We start from the raw sequence: 18,988 nt of genomic DNA, 5'->3' as shown, positions 1-18,988 counted from the left end.
CTCCCCAGCATCCCCACTCCTCAACATCCACACACACTCCCCAGCATCCACACTCCCCAGCATCCCCAGCACCCCAGCATCCCCAGCATCCCACACTCCCCAGCATCCCCACACACTCCCCAGCATCCCACACTCCCCAGCATCCCCAGCACCCCACACTCCCCAGCATCCCCACACTCCCCAGCATCCCACACTCCCCAGCATCCCCACACACTCCCCAGCATCCCAGCACTCCCCAGCATCCCCACACACTCCCCAGCATCCCAGCACTCCCCAGCATCCCCACTCCCCAGCATCCCCACACACTCCCCAGCATCCCCACACACTCCCCAGCATCCCAGCACTCCCCAGCATCCCCACATTTCTCAGCATCCCACACTCCCCAGCATCCCACACTCCCCAGCATCCCACACTCCCCAGCATCCCACACTCCCCAGCATCCCTACACCTCCCTACTCTTCAGATAAGCAGCCTTCTGAATACTGCCCCCCACACACACCAGCATGCCACATACAGAGCTTTGGTACATAGCAGGTGTCTAGGGACTTTTTGTTTTCAGTATTGGGGACTGACTATTGGCCTCTTGCATGCTAGGCAAGTGCTCTCCCTCTAAACCATATTCCTAGCTCATTGTTTTTTGTTTTTTGTTTTGTTTTGTTTGGGGTTTGGTTTGGTTTTCTGAAACAGAGTTCTCTGTGTAGCCCTGGCTATCCTGGAACTTGCACTGTCGACCAGGGTGGCCTCAAACTCACAGACTATCTACCTCTGCCTCCTGAGTGCTGGAATTAAAGATGTGGACTACCACCGCCCAGCTGTTACTGTGTTTTTAGACAGGGTCTCTCTGTGTCTTCCAGGCTGGTCTGAACACACCCTGTATCCCAGGTTGGACTGGCACTTTGGATCTTCCTGCTTCAGCTTCCTGAGTTGATGGGATTAAAGGTGTGCCACCAGGCCAAACCTCAGCAAAGCCCCAGCAATGATTATTGGAAGAATTGGACAGTTATGGACTGTATGCAAGTCACTCAGCCCACTACGTGGTTAGCCCATATGGACTAAACCCAGCTCTGCCCACTCCCCACAGGAGGCTCTTCACCAGCTGGCCCAGCAGGAAGCGGTCCAGCAGGAAGCTCAGGAGTGGGAAATGGTTCTACCACAAGGCTGGTCCAAGGCCAGCGGCCAAGCGACCTTCTGGCTTTCCCAGCCAGACAGGGACTAAGTCCTTCATGCCTGGGAGGAGGGGGTGGCCCTCTGAGGGAGGTGGTAGAGGGGGATACAGAGAAGAGAGTCAGTTACCAGTGACCCGAGGAAAGCGCTGAGCAGGTGCCTGGGCCGGGGAAGAGGGTGGGCAAGCAGGCACAGAGGTGACTTTGAAGCTGGCACAGCCCCTGCACATGTCCCAGGAGGCTCCTGATTCCACTCCACTGTCTCCTCAGCTTTGTAAGTGCACCCTGTCCTGGCACCCCAGCTTCACCTGCCTGGAACAGCTGGGGATCTGGGGGCTGCTCCCCTCAACCCTTGAAAGCTCACTGATGTGTTTTCTCCGTCCTCTGGAGCGAGCCAGACCCCAGCCTCCAGCAAAGATGCTTTCTGCAGCGGAGCACAGGGTAAAGGTGGACCCTGCTGCTGGCACAGAGCTCACTCCAGGGTGACAGTCAACACTACAGGGGCATAGACTTGAACCAGAGTTAGTGAGTACCAGAGGTCATGAAGGCAATCAAAGGGAAGATAGAGGAGGCCTGGCAGGCTGTCTCCCCGTGTGACAAGGACCTACTGAATGGGAAGGCTTGAGGAACACATAGCAGGCAAAGAATGGTTGGGCAAAGGCCCTGAGGCAGAAGCCTAGCTTGGAGGTATAGCACAGGGCCTGGTGGCTGAGGTAGAGATGAAAGGGGAGGGCAGGGGAGAGGAGGGGACAGAAGGCCAGGGGCCTCTGGAGCTGGGCATCTGAAAGCTATGCTTCTGGGAGCTACAGCAGCAGATAGGCACACAGAGGTCAGACCGCCCACAGGACCCTGTCTCACTCCTGAAGAGTCCTTGTGGCTTGCCAGGTGCAAGGCTGACACCTACAAGGAGGGCTCTGTGGAGGCTTTGTCCCATTGCCACACAGACTGACAGCTGCCCCCTAAGCTCTGTTCCAGGGAAGGCGCTTTTTCCTCCTCCGCTCCCACAGGCCTGCGATGGAGATCCGTGTTCCAAGAGGGCGAGTCGTTTAAAACTCGCTTTAGATTAGAAACACCCACAGATGGAATAATATGTAAAATGTGCTGAATTTTGAAGATAAAACAAGAGACTTCAAAGCTACCTCAAGCTGAGCGAGCAGTCACCATGTTGGACAAGCTCTGTCCCCCCAGGCCAAGGTCACTGTCCTTCAAGGCATGGGTGCTAAGGTGCAGAGCGAGAAGGCTGTGTCAGCTTGGGCCTGGCAGTGCACAGGTAGAGGAAGGCCTTGTGGGGCACAGGGCTGCTACTTATTACCAAGTCCACCCCCAGCCAGAGGTCACAGGGGCTTTCAACAGCAACAATGACACGTCCACCCTCCTGCCCCCTTTTACAGGTAGGGAAATGGAAGTGACTTGCTTCAGGACAGAGTCCAGAGTAGAAAGAGCCAGTGCCCTGTCCTTTGCCAGGGGTAATCTTTAAGCCCTCAGCTGTGATCTGGGGCCTCCCTCTGTGTCTTTATCTGCTGACGAAACGAGTCATTTAATCAGGTTCTCATGGGCCCTGATGTTAAAGTATGAGTGTCCAAAAGCAAAAACAGAAATAGCACCACAAAAGCGCCATAATCTCAGCATTTTAGGAAATGGAGGCAGAAAGCGCAGGAGTTATAGCCTTGGCCATACAGGGAAGCCCACTTAGAATACATGTACTCTCGACGGAAACAAAAGCTCCTAACCCCCCCCCCACGATGGGCCCCCGTTCGTTCTCATGACCTCATCTGACCCCACTGGGCTCTCAAAGGCCCCGTGCTTGTTTCCAAACCCCATGGGTATGTGGATGCGTGGCTATGGATTCCAGCTCACAGGACTCTTTAGAGGACACACACATACCATAGCTGGGGTTCAGGCAGGCGTGGGAGCTAGGGTGCAGAGAGAAAGGTGAACAGCTATGAAGACAGGCTCACCGACTCCCAGGGAAGGCTGTGTGGCCATGTTGAATATGCAGCTCCATCTTACAGATGGGGAAACTGAGGCTCAGATATGTTCTTGACCTGACGTCCAACTCTGGAGCCTATACTTAACCTCACAAAGCCTCACAAAGGTTTGGTTTGTTTGCTCTCAGAGCTGAGCAATTATATATAAAATATTATATGTAAAATTATATATAAAATATAATTATAAAATAAAATATAAACACAACTTAACTCAAAACATGCCTGCCTCACACTGCCCAAGTCTGAGCCTGCTCTCCTCTGGCCCCTGGCCTCCTTCCTCAGTTTCCCCTGAGTCTTTTTTTAATATTTATTTATTTATCTATTTATTTAATGTATTTGAGAACACTGTAGCTGTCTTCAGACACACCAGAAGAGGGCATCAGATCCCATTACAGATGGTTGTGAGCCACCATGTGGTTGCTGGGAATCGAACTCAGGACCTCTGGAAGAGCAGTCAGTACTCTTAACCGCTGAGCCATTTCTCCAGCCCCCAGGTTTTTTTTTTTTTTTTTTTTTGGTTTTTCCGAGTGCTGGGATTAAAGGCGTGCGCCACGCCCGCCCGGCTTCCCCGTCTTGAGTGAGGTTCTCAGATCCTCACTGCCATGCTTGGTGCTCTCTATTCTCGTACCCCAGCCCCCGCCCCCCCCATTCCTAAGAGTCAGACATTTAGAGATGGAAGTAGTTAGCTGGCTGCTGTTCCTGCCTGCCTGGGCCTGGGCCTCCGCCCCTTCCTGCCTGGGTTCCTTGGGCTTCCCACTGCAGGGCTGCAGGAGCTCCTGGACAACCCTCCCCACCCCAGAGGTCAGCAGCCCCAAGTCAGCACCAGCTCAGGTGACACTTGGCACCCATTCTCCAGGTTGGCCCTGTGTTAGGGACACTATAAGCAGCAGGAGAGGTAAGACAGGGCCTCAAGCCCTGCAAGTCCCCAGTTCACACACCTGGTGGGACCTGTCAGGCACAGAATAACCAAAGGACAGTTACAAGACTTGGCCAAGTGAGCTTCAGCCAGGTGCTTCAGTGGCCTTTTCTCTCTCACCTGTCCCCAGGGACCCTGAATGGACTCCTGTTATTTTTGCCACTTTTTTCACACGTGCATAGGAGGGTCAGAGAAGTTGAGGGACTTGCCCAGGGTCGTGAGGGTGGGGAGCCAGTGGCCCGGATTGAGTGCAGCTGCTCGACTCCCCCCATGGAGTCCTGAAGGGCTGGCTGCAGCCCCCCCTGGCTGCAGCAGGCCTCCCCTCCCCCAGGAGCCCCAGCAGCACTCTTGTCCTGCCATTAGCATATCCGAGAGCATCCCTGAAACCCAATTACCAGGAGATGGCTTGGGCCCCAGCCAGCCGGGTGTCGGCTCCAGCTCAGGAATCCAGATCTGCAGGAATGAGGGGCTGGGACCTAGGGCAGCCGGCTGGGAGAGGAGGGAACCAGAGCCAGTGGCTGGGGTGGGGCAAAGGCAGGCTACAGATCCCTGTCAAGTGCTGCGGGGATCCCAAGGCTGTCTTGAGCCCTCTGCTTAGCTATATTTAGGGAGGCCCTACTATGGCCAAAGACAGGTGACCTCCAGTGGGCCTCTGTTCTCTCTGGGCCTTAGTTTTTTTGTTTTTTGTTTTTTTTAAGGAGAAAACCTTGGGTGTTTTGTTGTTGTTGTTGTTGGTGGTGGTGGTTTTGAATTTTTGAGACAGGGTCACTTGTAGCCCAGGCTGACTTCAAACTATCTTTGTAGCTGAGACCAGAACACACGCTAATTGAAGTGCCGGTGGGTCTGTGAGCAAGGCTCTCCACTGTTAACTGGCCTTGAAGTTCGGATCCTCCTGCCGGCACCTCCTCAGTGCTGGGGTTACAGGTGTGGCCCACCATACTCAATGCCATGAGTGGCTTTCTAAGAGGAAGAGCCACTGAAGCTGTCACCTTGCTTTGTCTTGCCAAGAGATGCTGTGGTCCCCATAAGGACAAAGCACATGGCCCTTACCCGATGCTGGTGCCATACCCTGGCATTCCCAGGCTGCAGAACCATAATGGAAGTAAATCTCTGTTCTTTCTAAATCACTCAGCCTCTGGGATTCAATTCCAGCAACAGAAACAGACCTACCACGGGGCCTAGGAAGCCCGTCCCATGGGCTGGGGGGTGTAGCCGTTCATACCATCCTTACCTAGCTTGAAGGCCTGTCTGCACGCCATCTCCAGCATTGCAGAAACCAGGCACAGTGGTGTACCCCAATAACCTCAGTACTGGGGTGATGGGGGGAGTCAGGAGGGTCTAGAGTTAAGACCAGCCGGGGATAGAGACTCTGTCTCAACAAACGAGCCTACACTGTTACACAACAGTGAAGTTGCCTCCTCTAGGACACACCAGAACCATGATATTACATATGCTTTTTTTTTTTTTTTTTATCTTTCTGCAGACAGGGTCTTGCTTGATAGCCCAGGCTGGCCTACTGCCTTACCCTCTCTGATACTGAGATGACATATTATTGCTTTTTCTGGTTTGGTTTGGTTCTGGTTTGGTTTGGTTTTTCAAGACAGAGTTATTTCTCTTAGCCCTGCCTGCCCTGGAACTCATTCTATAGACCAGGATGGCCTCGAACTCAGAGATCTGCCTGCCTCTGCTTCCTGGGTACTAGGACTAAAGGCAAACACCACTGCCCAGATAACAGATTACTGTTTTATCCAGTTTCACTGTGTGTGTCCTGCAAAAAGGTTTCCTAGGGTTGGTGAGGATCCCTCTCACTGTCCCCCGACATATAAACCCCGACATTCATTAGGACGGACTCGCACTCTCAAGGGACATGTTCCCAGGGAGATAACCTTTCATGCAACCCCCATTCTCTACACAGGCAGATGGGTGGCCCAGCCTGGCCTCTCGAAGACGTGGCAGGGGCTTCTTTGCCCACCCCATTTGTCTGCCGGCGTTTCTCTGGGCAGGCTGGCATCTTTAACTTTACTAGTTATTGCCAAATTGCTCTCCAAAGTGGTTGTTTGGATGATCGTTTTAAAATATAAATTAGATCATGTCACTTTCCCGCTTAAACCTCTCAAATAGCTTCCTATTATACTTAGAATAAAATCCATATTCTCTTCCACGAATGCTCGGCTGCATCCCATACTTGCTCCTCCTAATTTCCTGTCTTCCTTTCTCTTCCTCAAATAGGTCTGGCACGCTCATGCCCCAGGGCCTTTGCACACACAGCTTTTTGCACACACAACTTTTCTCCCAGCTCTTCTTAAATTGGCTCCGTCTTAGCCATCAGGTCTCAGTGTGTCACCCCCTCCAGCCTCCCCTGAGCACCCACTAAGGCATCCTCTGCACATCCCTTGTATCATCCTGTTTATTTCCTTTGCAATCGACACCGTGGGCCCACTAAGGCCTCACTTTCTCATTTGCCTGGTGGGTTATTACCAGCCAGGCGGCCTGTGGCAGGAAGGGCTCATTTGTGGGTCTCAAAGATTGATGTGGGGATCTAGGGTGTCCCTCAGTGATTCAACATTTGCCCAGGGTGCTTGAGGTCACAAACACCACCCCCAGCACTGTAAAACCAAGCTGAAAAGTCAATAAAATAAGAAACAATAGTAACTAATTAACGTGTATAGTTTACAAGTGAGTGTGTGCCGTCCGTGCTGAAGCCAGAGTAAAGCACCTTGTTTCCTGACCTCCCTCTGCCTTACTCCCTTGACACAACACCTCTCATTAAACCTGAGGTGGCCAGCATCCTCTTGTCTCCATCCCTCACAGTGTGGGGGGTTCATGTGGCCATACCTGGGGTTTTGTTGTTGTTATTGTTTTGTATTGTTTTGTTTTAATGTGGGTTCTAGGAATTTGAACTCAGAGTCATCTCCTCATTCCCAAACAAAACAACCCCTTGCAGACCAAGCAGGCTGATGGCTTATTCACTGAACAGACATTGTCTCTGTGTGTTAGGGTGATGGGCAGTGAAGGGTGTGCATGGGGTGGAGAATGAGGCCCCGGGCGGGTCTCAGGGAGGGGAGCTTTGGCAAGAGAGCCATGGAAGGTGCTAGAGCTTGGGTGAGTTGGAAGACTGAGCTGATGCTGAGTACAGTAGAGCTGGAAGAGAGCCATGGAACACAGGGCTACAGAAAGGGTAGAGTACCCCTGTACCCACCCAGTGCAGGCCCCTTGCCCCTTGGGGTTCCACAGGACTCCTATGTCTCAGGGACAACTTTAGACTCTTGTTCAGATGGCACCCATAAGTCACTGTCTATGGTTGGGGCAGACACCCTGCTTCAGAGACCCACCTCCACAGACTTATCTCCCCTGTATGGCTGGGGAAGGGGTCCCCTGAAAGGAAGGAACAAGCCCAGCTGAGTCCCCTCTGCCATGGCTTCTGAACACAAGGTTGTCTGAAGCCAGGCAAGCAGTAAAGACAGAAGAAAGACAGGGACTGCTTTCTGCAAGGGAAACTCAAGTTAGACAACAAAAAGGACTTTCTCTGCCACCAGACACAGCTTTGTCAGGAACCCACCTCCTCTTCAGAGCTGATGGCTCCCTGTGGTCACCTCAGGTTTCTTGGGATAAAAACTGCTTAGGGTTGCTCAGCCAAGAAGAGATGAGACCTGTTGTGTCTAACACTAGTTAGCTGGGACAGGACTTATGTTAAGGGATTTGGGTGTTGAGGGTGTCAAGTGCCCTATAAGCCATCTAACCACATCTAAGGCTTCTCTGTGGGGACAGAGATGAACTCAGCCTGGCCCTTGCCTTGACAGCCCCAGAGTCCCTTGACACGGCTGGCCTCCTCTTTGTCATCCTCCTGATCTCCAAGCTCCAGTTCTACTTTGTGGAGGGAGGAGGGAGAGAGGAGGAGGGAAGAAGGAGGAGGGAGGAGGAGGAGGGAGGAGACCTGCGTGGCTGTCATTGGTATGCGAGGCCCAGCCTCATCCCTCAGAGGCCCAGCCTCTCTGCTCAGCTCTTTAAGAATCCCTCCTTGGTGGCAGCCGCGTGGAGGTTGCCTGGCAACACCATCCCACCCCGCCCCATGGCTGGCACTGGCCCTCTTCCCCTCCCCCTTCTCCTATGGCTCCTCACATGCCCAGCCTCAGCTGTATTCTGAGCTGAAAATCTGCTCGGCCCCACCAGTTGGTTGGAGCATGGGTGCCTAGTAGATAAGGACATTTGAGTGAGCCCACCCACGCCAACCGGAACTCCAGCTACTGTAGGTCTTGTGTTCTGAGGCCTTGGTCCAGCAGTTCCTTCTTTTGCCACTTTGCCCTGTAGCAAATGAGGGTCTGGAACATGTCTGTGTCTCCTGCCCCAGCTCTGTAATTTCAGAACTCTGAGAGGAGACCCCGGGCTCCCATCAGGAATCCTCAGACTCCAGCCCCTCCCAGGGCACCACCTGTAGTGGCTTCAGTTGACCTGTGGTACCAGACAGAATCTGCAGAGGGGCCCCGGAAGTCTGAGGGGAAGTGTCTGGAGTTATAGTCCCAGGAAGGTTTTCCTTGGCCCCGATAGGTATTGAGCTTTTTGGGGCCCACAAAGCCACTGTGATTGGGGCAGGAGGTAGAGGAAGCATGTGAGGAGCAGAGAAACAAACCCCATCCCCAGAGGCCAGAGAGATTCAGTCAGAGAAGGACATCACCACAGGCGGGGTGGGGGGCAGTAGCAGCCTTTGGAGTGCAGAGCTCAGACCCTGATATCACCACTTTATCTTCTCTTCTCCCTCCTGGGGTGATTCCAGGGTGGCCCTCAGGCTTTCTCTATCTTGGGGTCCTACCTTTATCTCTCCTGATGACAGCCCCTCCCCCACTCCCTTCAGTGGCCTCTGGTTAGGCCTGCCCCTCAGGCCTCTGCTCCTCTGTCTTCTTGCCCTGTCTATTGGCCCAGCACCACTTAGCTCTGATTCTCACACACGCCAGTCTCTTTCAACACACTGTTCTCGAAGCAACAGCTCCAATCTCCGTGCTGGACTTGGATGTGTAAACTAGGCTTCAAGGACCATCAAAAGCATGTCCTTTGCTGGAAGTCATGGTCGGAAGGAAGAAGCAGCCCTGAGGGAAAGACTTGGGGTGGGGGTAATGCCACTCAGAGGGAGAAAAGAAGACTCCCATGAGGAAGGAGGGTTGTGTGAGAAGCTTGGGACTGGCAGCCTCAGCCTTGGTCCCTCTGGAGAGACAGGCTGACAGGGAGAATCCTGTCTCCAGAGCAGGCCTGGTTTCTGATACTTTCTGGAGTTTTCTCCCACCCACACCCAATGCCCTCACACACGCCAAGACCCTGCCCTGCACACGCCCAGACAGTTGACCTAGGATCTGTCCTTGGAACAGTCCGTTCTAAGTAGTTCCCAGTTTTATGATCACCGCTGCCTGGATTGGCTCAGCACAGTGACCTTTCATTTAGCATCAGCAGACAGTGCTGTCCCTGTGGGTAGGCCTATAAACTTGGGGTCGTTAGACCCCTGGTTCATATGACCAGGGGCAAAAGGAGCAAGCGCTCCCAAGGCACTCATCCCAGAGTCTAGAGGCCCTGGGCCTAAGTCACCATGACATCTGCTAATTTACTGTGATCCAGGAGGAAGGCATGTCTATGATATCATCAGTTACCTGGCTTTTGAGAGACGAGAGTGCTGTCTGACATCTGAAAAAGTGGTGTCACAAAAGGCACAAGAGCCTGTCACAAAGAGAAACTCAAGCACAGACCGCCGGAGCCAGTGAGGTGGCTCAGTGGGTACGGGCAGTCGCTGCTAAGCCTGATGACCTGGTGAAGGAAAGACAGACTCTTGGAAGCTGTCTTCTGAGTTCCACAATTGAACCCACACATACAATAGATACATTTATGAAAATACTATCACTGTAGTTCTTGTCCTTCAAGACTTGTGTAGAGGGGCTAAGGATGTGGCGCAGCCGGTAAGTGCTTGCCTGGTGTGCTTGAAGACTTGGGTTTCATTCCCAGCACGGGACACACCTGCAACCTTTCAGTGGCCAGGGGCAGCAGGAGTTCAAGGCCAGTCCTAGTTTAATCTTAAAACAAAACCAAGGACCATGGTTTAACTGTAACTATGGTAGACGCTGTCCTAGCGCTCAGAAGGCCCTGGATCTCCTTCTCTAATACAAGAAAAACAATAAAAAAAAAAAATGTAATCTTTAAAGTGGTATTTAAATATTATTTATTTATTTTATGCATATGAGCACACTGCAGCTGGAGACCCACCAGAAGAGAATGTCGGAACTGTTTATAGATGGCTGTGAGCCACCATGTGGTTGCTGGGAATTGAACTCAGGACCCCTGGAAGAGCAGTTAGTGCTCTTAACCGCTGAGCCATCTCTCCAGCCCTCTGAAGTGGTATTTAGAGGTATCGGTCTCTGGGCTACAATTAGGGTTAGAGGAGGCCATGGGACCTTTATGATGGGATCAGTGCCCCCCACGCCCTTTTTCTGAAGTTCAGGGATGTACATGGTTGCCCAGTGTTCTATCACTGAGCTGTAGCCCAGCCCCACCATTAGTGGCTTTTTAAGATGAGAGAAACAGCCAGGTGTGGTAAGGGAGGTGAATGGGGGGGGGGGGAGTTCAAGGTCATCCCTGTCTACAAAGCCAGTTTGAGGCCAGCATGAGCTACACGAGGCTCTGTCTCAAAAACAAAACAATACATGCAAACAAAAAAGAGAAGAAAAAAGTCATATTGACTAGCTTGCCCTGTCTAACCATGTGACACAATAGAATCACCATAAGCAGTAAAACCTACACCAGATGTGCTCCATGACCAGGACTAAACAATCCTTTTTCTTTATACATCACCCAGGCCATGGTATTCTCTTACAGCCCCAACAAGAAAGGAGAAAGACAAGGGGTCGGGGGGGGGGATGGCCAGGCTTTGGCCTATGGGAAGTCATTTGGGTAGGGAGGAGGGGGGCTTGTCTCAGGGGACAGTGGGACTCAGTTCAGACAGGCTCCACCAACCCAGTGGATAGATTCTGGCCAGCAGCTGTCCCTGGCTTGACCCTTCTTCAAGGCGCCCTTGTCCCAGTCCCCATCTTCAGGACATACAGGCCTTAGCATCCTGGACTTAGCCCCATCCCTGCTTGCTCCTGGATCTCGCTCTCTAGGGCCTTATCTTACACTGAAGGTCCTGCTCTCCAAGACTGCCCTGAGACTCACTCACCAGTAGCCCTCTCTGGGAGAAGCTTCAACCCTCAGTATTCTGCCAACAGGAACTCTCAGGGGAGGATGGCCGAAGGGAGGCAACACAGTAGAGGTGAGACCCAGACCAGAAGCATTGCTGGAAGGTGAGGGCTGGTGTGCCAGCCGGGAGTTCCTGAAGCAGTGTGCACAGCTATCTCATAGCCCACAGCTCATAAACCTGTGTAAATGTCCCCAAATGCCCTGGGCACCCCTGGAGTTCAGAGAAGTCAGGTAGCCAGTGACCATGAGTCTCTCGAACCCCCAGAGAGGAGGTCCCTAGTGGTGCTGGGGGAGCCTATCCTTCCCCACCTCAGAAAGCCTAAGACTGGCCCAGCCTTGCCTGACAACAGTCTAATGTTGCCAAATCCAGTTATCTCAGCAACTCATAGTATAGAAGACATCTTAGAATCTTTCCTGACTGTCACATTAGCCATAGGAAGTATGTGCTGGGTGGCCCCATTAGTATAAGAAAGTGGAGGATGGGACAGTGCTGAGGGTCACTGGCCACTGCACAATCAGGTGTCAAACTGAAGCCACAGCCCCCTGAGAGGGTGAGTAGTGGCTGAGAGGCTGGGGAGAGGAGGTTGTGGGCAGAGCCAGGCTGACCTTGCTGCCCAGTGGGAGGGCCCACTCTGAGCTGCAGGACATCCGTTCTGGCTACTGCCTCCCTCCCAGTAGAGGAGCTGGGGCTTGGCAAACTCAAGATTGAAGCCACAAAGTATTCCTGGGTGACTGGCTCTGCCCTCAATGCTGAGCGCCTCCCAGAACCCAGCCCCCAGGACTAACCCTATTCTTCACCATTATCCTGTGTTCTCCTGTAGCCTGTAGCATACAGTGACTCATTATGTGTTTGTGGACTGAACAAACTATATTCACTGCTCTCAAGCTGGCTGTCTCATTGTCCTAGAGTTACATACAGTCATTGGTTGATGCCCCGATTCTCCCAAAGTTCCATAGGTCCAAGATCCTGCACACCAGCCTGGCTACCATTATCAGCCTCTTCTGCCACCACGGTCGGTCTTCCTGACTCTGATCCCCAGCTCCAGCCAAGAGTTCTTGCTCGGTGGCACCTAGACATTCCCACTATGACATTCATCTCTGCAATGGGCTCCCGCTGCACCTGATCTGCAACCTTCTCCTGCCCCCACGAACCCTAGGAGAACAGCCACTGTCCCTAGGAAGCTCTCTGGTGTCTCAGATGGCTTGGCCCTAGTCTCTGGGGTCGCATGGAGAAGCCTGTTTCAGATAGCTCTTGTCCAGGGGTGACTATGTGCCTTTCTGGAACCCCGGCTTTGCACTGTGTACAACCTGGTACACAGTGGTCTCCCTGGTGTCCCAGATGGTACCCAGCGCAGTGGCCCTCCCTTATTGTTCCCTGAACAGTGTGCAGGAGCTCCGACTAAGCGAGTTACAGTTCGTCAGCTGGAAGGAACATCACATAGTCATTAAAGCCACAATTGTGAAGGTGATATTTTGATATCTACGTGTGATGTGTCAAGTCAAGCCCATGCATACTACCCACCTCAGCACGAGGCCAGGTGCTTGCTTGGCACCAGCCCGGCATGGGGTGGCAGGGAGGTAAGGGGGGGCTCGTTTTAGGAAAGGAGGAAGACACAGAATTTCTGAGGCACATTCTAAGAGACACGATGGAGGAACAGTGGAGATGGAGCCCTGCGGCCCCGAGTCCATCTGGGGGTCTAGGCAGGCAGAACGGAAACCACAGTTCTGTGAAAATTATAGCCAGCTTTGTGCCTGGACCAGCCTGGAAGGGTGCAGGGGAAGGGAAGCTGTTGACGCCACAGGGCGGTGGCATCGTGGGTGATTTTTCCCCCCTTCCTTTATTGTTGGTATAATGCTGTTTGGGCGATAAGTAAAAATTGGGAGAGAAAAAATAGCTGTTCAGTGAATTGAGCACAAACCCAAGGAGGGAAGGAAGGAAGGGAGCTGGGAGGTGAGGAGGAGGTAGGAGGGGCAAAGACTGCGGGGGAGGGGCAGGGAAGGCAGCCTCAGACAGGCAGCTTGCCCTCCCTCAGGAGTGACAGTGGGCATCCTGACCGAAGGTGGCCTGGGAAGAAGTGCAGGCTGGGCTGGACTTCTGGAAGGTCCTAGAGTTGGGATGCTGGGGTGGGGTCTGCCTGCAGGGAGGGTCTTAGACAGATTATGAAGGTCTAGGGATGGGCCTGGGAGCTGTGGGGAAACTCACAGGTGGTCTAAGCAGTATTAGGGACTCACCCAGAGTAGACAGCTCCCAAGGAGAAAACTAAGTCTGTAAGGGACCACCCAGTTCTGTCGCAAGGTAACAAGGTCTGCATCCGGGGTAGGTGAGGCTGGGCAGAGATGTTAGTGTTCCCAAGGCTAAGGCTGGGTACTTTCCCTGCTAAATAACTGTCTAGTCCATCCATCCCCGCGTCCTCAGGGAACATAGCACAACTTTCCCATCCCATAAACAATGGCTATCAGTCCTGCCTCCATCCACATACCCATTGTGGGTCTCCTGAACCCCTCCAGGAGTCCAGGGGCTAATGCTTCCATTTTATACTTAGGACACATGGGTTTAGGGAGGTTAGCTAAGTTGTTCAAAGGCCAGCCATCTGGGGAGGGGGAAGGGGGGCTGGCATCTGACCCTACCTGCCCTCCTACACATCTGGGTGGGGTCCTACTCAGAGAAAAGCAAAGAGTTTAGAGAGGGCCTGTGCAGGAGGGCTGCAAGTGAGGGGGGTGGTGTTGCCTGAGCTGAGAAAGGGGCACGGGGCAAGGAGGAGTGGGGTTACCTGGGCACGCAGAGTAGGTGGGTTCTGTTTGTGAATGAATGTTTGCGTGGACGGATGAATGAATGGATGGACAGATGAATGAGTGGGTGCTGAGAGGATCGATGTAGGGGGAGGAGACGCCCGAGCCAGAAACCCCTGCTCTTGCCATTCTCCTTCTAGCCCTGGAGACCGGTGTTGGAAGCCTCCCTCCCCCTAGTCCCAAGGGGGGGACCAGCTCCCCAACTCGTCCTCCCCCACCCCCATCCCAGACATTTTGGCTGAGGCTAGGAGGAGGGGGACGCACGGACGCCGTTTCTCCCGGGTTGGGCCAGAGTCCCCGCGCGGCGGCGCAGCCTCCCGCTCCGGGTCCCGCCGGCCAGTGCGCAGCGCGGCGCCCCCGCCCCCGCCGCCTCCTCCCCGCCCGCCGCCTCCCTCTCCGCTCCCGCCCTCCCCGCTCCGCGCTGCACGCACAGCCCCGCCGCCGCCGCCGCCGCCGCGAGGGGAGAGGCGGCCGCACAGCCTGCTTCCCCGCGCCCTGCTCGCCGCCGCCGCCACCGCCGCTGCCCTCGCCCCGCTGAGCGCACCAGCCCGGGCACACGCACCCCGCCGCCGGGCGCCACCCCGCGTACTCCTCCCGCCGCTCCGCTGGGCAGATGCGCCGCCGCGCGCCCCGCGCCCCGGGCCCGCCACAGAGCTCCGTCGCGCGCCGGGGGCTCCTCTCCCCGGCCCCCCCTGGGTGCCCTCCGGCTGGGGCTCCCGCCCGCTCCTTGGAATAACCCCTGAGGCTCCAGCCGTCGCCGCAAAGTTTCCCGAGGAGACCCGCCTCCCCGGCCGCTACGCAGGTAAGGCAAGCTGCGCGGGCCGGGGGTCGGGACAGGGCGCTGGGGCGTGCGGGGCGGGGGCCGCGCCGCCGGAGTCGGTCCGGTGTGGTGGGGGACGTACAGCTTTTGGGATTCAGGGTGTAGGGGGCTTGAGAGTCAACAGCCCAGAGCGGGTGATGCTGGTCCGGCCGCCGGGAGGCGCGGGGTTCGCGGCCCGCGGCCCCTTTCCCCGGAGCGGAGGCTGGAAAGGGCGGGGGCTCGCTTGCAGCCCCAAGCCGAGCCCTGGCTGCGCCCGGGGGATGGCAGTCGGGCCCGCGGGGGGCGCCAGGCTGAGCAGGTCTGTCCCAGCTCCTGCCCCGCACTCGGGAAAAGGAGGGTGAGGGGCGAGCCCGGCGAGGGCAGCGGGCCGGCCCCGGCGCCGCGTTCCCGTCCCCACTAGCCGCGTGAGTCACGGTTAGAGCGAGGTTTTATTTTTAAAACGACTTCAAGGGGGGCATAGGCAGCCTCCAACTTCCCTCCCTGCGCGCGCTGTGGACTGGCAGCCTGGTGCCGGCGGGGGCTGAGACTGTGCACCTGGCGGCTGCAAAGGTGGAACGGAGGGACTAACGAGCTGGGGGCACAGCACAGAATTCCCCCACCTCCCAGTTCCCTAGACAAGGAGGCAATAGACCGCGAGCACGCCCCTCCTCGTGGGGATCAGAGGCCCAGGGGCGGAAAGCTGGGGAGCGTTGTTGCCCAGCTGCAGGGAGCCGTGGTTGATCAGAGCTCTCTAAGGAGGACAAAGTTGTGAAGCAGCGACATCAGGGAGCTGCTCCAGGCTTCCTGGGGCCCCGGGAGGGCTTCCAGGCTCTCCGGGGCATATGGTTAAGAGAACACAGCTCAGCTGGGGTGTGCCAGGCCCTGGAGGCCCAAGTGAGAGGTCTGATGTGAATAAATAAAGCCAAGGCATGGGAACAGAGGTGAGGGGTGACAAGGTCCAACCTTGCCTCATCTCCGTTCTTGCATCCTTTGGGGGATGGAGACCAGCCCCACCCTTTTCCATCCCTAGGTAGCTTAGGAGTTGGGGGGGGGGCTGTCTGGGTGGGAGAGTGGGTGTACGCAAAGGAGGACCTAAGACCTCTGACTCCCCTGGCAGAGGAATGTGGGCTGGGGCTCCCCTCCCTGCAAGCACGGGGGAAGGCGGCTGCACACAGGGGCTCCAGGCTCAGGTTTCTGGAGTTGAAAGCCAACTGCGTGTCTTCCTGCCAGCCCCAGGAGGAGAGGCACAAACATCACCTGTCAGCTGGTGCTTGCCGTGGGCGATTGCTCAGGGCTTCCTCCGAAGGTTTAAAATGGAAATGGCCCAGGCTGCCAGGGCCAGTGCCTGGGATGAGATGCTGCCTAGCTGGGTTGGCTATGAGGGTCCCTGGGAAGTCTGGGGGTAGGAAGAGCTGAGGTCGACCGGGCTACAGGTCAGGTGAGAAGTGAGACAGGCTTGCTTTTTGAGTGTATGCGTGGGGGTGGGAGGAGAGTGGAGAAACTAGGTATGCACATCAGAAAGATTATAGGCAAAACCTCCCCTGGAGAGTGGAAGCCAGACAGACCAGGCTCAGCAGCCCACACACAGAGATGATGGCCAGCCTGGCTTGGTTTAGCCCATGAAGCTACCGGGGTCCATCCATCAGACTCTACCTTGCTAGTCCTTCCTCTGTGTGCCTCAGTGTTTCTGTCCTGTTATAGATGGCCTGCTATAACTAACCCCTGGGCCTTAGTTGGAGAACAGGAACTACTCTGTAAAATGCATGTGCACTTGCTACAGGTCTTTAATGGTTCTGTTCTTTGGCTCAGGAGTCTGTAAGGGCAGAGGCTATCTGTAGAGATAGTGGCAGGTTAAGGGGTCAGATTCCTCCATACAACTAGTGGCATGTGGGCCTTTTGCAACTGTGTCTCCCTCAGAGTCCCGTGGACGCCCCAGGAGATCCACTCAGGCTGTTTAAGAGGAGGTCGTAGAGGCCGGAGGGCCATCTCTGCATCATTTCACCTGCTGGCAGGCTGCGCAGGCAGGGTTTTAGGGTGTTAGCCTGGAGACTCAGCTCTGAGTCTCCACTGAAACCTAGTGGTCTAACCTCTGCTACCTGCTATATATGCGCCCCAGGTGCCTTCTGGGAACCCGCCTGTCAGGGAACAGGAACGTATACCTATGACTGATGGGGAGGGATGGGTGTCAAACCTGAAAATGAGAGAGCAGGGCAGGACAGTCTGCCGAAAGACTGGGAAAGAGGTGTCGGTGTAGAGTCGGAGAGGGACTGGAGGCCCCGGTGGAGCAGACTCCTCAGGTGTCTGCGATAGAGAGGCAGACCTTGAGATGGCTGCTGCTGTGGCTGATGTAAAGCAGATGCTTAGCAGGGCGTGGTGGCGCACGCCCTTGATCTCAACACTTGGGAGACAGAGACTCATGAATCTCTGAGTTTGAGGCCAGCCTGGTCTACAAAGGGAATTTCAGGACAACCGGGGCTACATGGAGAAGGTCCCCCAACCCCCCCCCAAAAGGTAGCCGCGCTGCTTTGGTGCAGGGGGGAATTGTGATGACCAGATTTCTTGAGATAGCTGGACATAGCCACCTTCTCCTGTGCAGGCAGGTGGCATCAGGTTGTCAGTGTCAGGGAGATGGGCAGGGGTTTCATTGCATACCCCTTAGGACTTGGGGACCTGTTGGCCACCCCTTCCCAGCCAACCCTGACACCTCCAACAGGCCTGCCTGGTTGTGGAGGTGGGGCTCACGGGGGGGGGGACTGTGCTCATCGAAGGATCTGGAAATGACATTAAACTTCTTGTCATCCCAGTGGATCATATTTTGGGGACCTAGGTGGCTCCTGGGGAGGATTCCTCTGCCTGGCCAGCTGGCCTTCAGCAAGCCTGACCTTTGTGGGCCTGGGCTCCCTCACCTGGGAAGTAGGGCAGCCACCATGAGGTGAATTCTGGAAGTCTCCAGCAGAGTCCATGCCTAGCAATGTGGGTCCCTTGCAGTCTACTCCTACCTTCGCTGTGTATTTACTTCTTAGGCCTGGGGAAGCAGGCAGGACTGCCACGTCCCCTACCACAGTCACCAGTGCCTCCTGATGTCAGGGCTCTCTACACTAGTACCTCCTGGTCCAAGTGACTGTGGGAAGATCCAAGACCACAGGAGGAGTTTCAAGTCCAGGCACATCATGAGCTGTGATGTATGTGGGTATGGGCATGGCTGAGGGTCCTGAGGTAAGGAGACATTGCCGGTCGGTCTTAGCCTCTCAGCAGGGAGAGCACAGGGCTGTGGAAGGGTGGGGCGGTGCTACCCTCAGCCCTGGCTGTGGCTCTTGAAGCTTGACAGTCTATGTCACTATATCTGGGCATGCCTCCCTAGAACCCAGATTGTCTTGTCAGTTCTGACTCTGGCCTGGGCCTGGGCAGCTTCATTCTGTCATTTGGTGTATGGTAGGGGTCACCCTATACTGGCGAGGGCTTGGGAGAGGCCACCTGGATAGCCAGGATGGACAAATGAACCGAGTCCTTCTACCATGCTTCCTACCCCTCCCCCCGCTGACTTGGGGTTCCCTGGCAGCAGCTGGACTGCTGAGGGTCCGGGCGGGTGGCTGTGTCTGCAGGCCTGTGTTTGCCCGCGTGCCGTGCCGTGCCTGCGTGCTGTGCCCACGTGCCGGGTGGATTTTGTTTGTGCACTTGCCTTTGGCCCCTAGAGCCCGGCTGATCCCCAGGGTCTGTCACTCTGCAGATGATGTCAGGATTCTAGGGCTTCCTTCCGCTTGCTCTGTGGAAGGTATACGTTGGACTCTCCACAGCCCTGACTCTGGAATCCCACCGTGGCGTTTGTGGGTGTGTCCTCAGTTGAGAATATGACACCTCTGTCCCTCAGTTCCTATACCCTTCTTTCCAGCTCATTCCTTTATTTGTTCATTCACTTAGGAGGATTGAGACTGGCCAGGCATAGCCTTGGGCTCTTGAACAAGAGTCCAGAACAAAAGCATTCCTGTCGCAGAACTCAGGAGGCCGAGGCAGGCAGATCTCTGTGAGGCGGTTGGAGGCCAGCCTGGTCTACATAGCTAGTGTCAGGCCAGCCAAGAGCTACATAGTGAAACTCTAATTTAAAAAAAAAAAAAAAAAAAAAAAA

The 18,988-nt window shown here is 55.1% G+C and overlaps 2 protein-coding genes across 3 annotated transcripts in view; one reads left to right on the top strand and one right to left on the bottom strand.

Annotated features, from left to right (window-relative positions):
- Nucleotides 1–18,988, bottom strand: part of Macrod1 (mono-ADP ribosylhydrolase 1) — a 141,371-nt gene that overhangs the window by 18,590 nt on the left and 103,793 nt on the right. The gene's annotated exons all lie outside the window — the stretch shown is intronic.
- Flrt1 (fibronectin leucine rich transmembrane protein 1) overlaps nt 14,692–18,988 on the top strand; it is a 70,120-nt gene continuing 65,823 nt past the window's right edge. Inside the window, exon 1 of the mRNA XM_021208574.2 lies at nt 14,692–14,868. The gene's annotated coding sequence lies outside the window, so the exon portion shown is untranslated. The remainder of the gene's footprint in view (nt 14,869–18,988) is intronic.

Source organism: Mus pahari, chromosome 1, assembly GCF_900095145.1.
Source record: "Mus pahari chromosome 1, PAHARI_EIJ_v1.1, whole genome shotgun sequence".
NCBI lineage: Eukaryota > Metazoa > Chordata > Mammalia > Rodentia > Muridae > Mus > Mus pahari.
The sequence above is the reverse complement of the archived record's forward strand: the minus strand, read 5'-3'. Positions and strand labels throughout refer to the sequence as shown.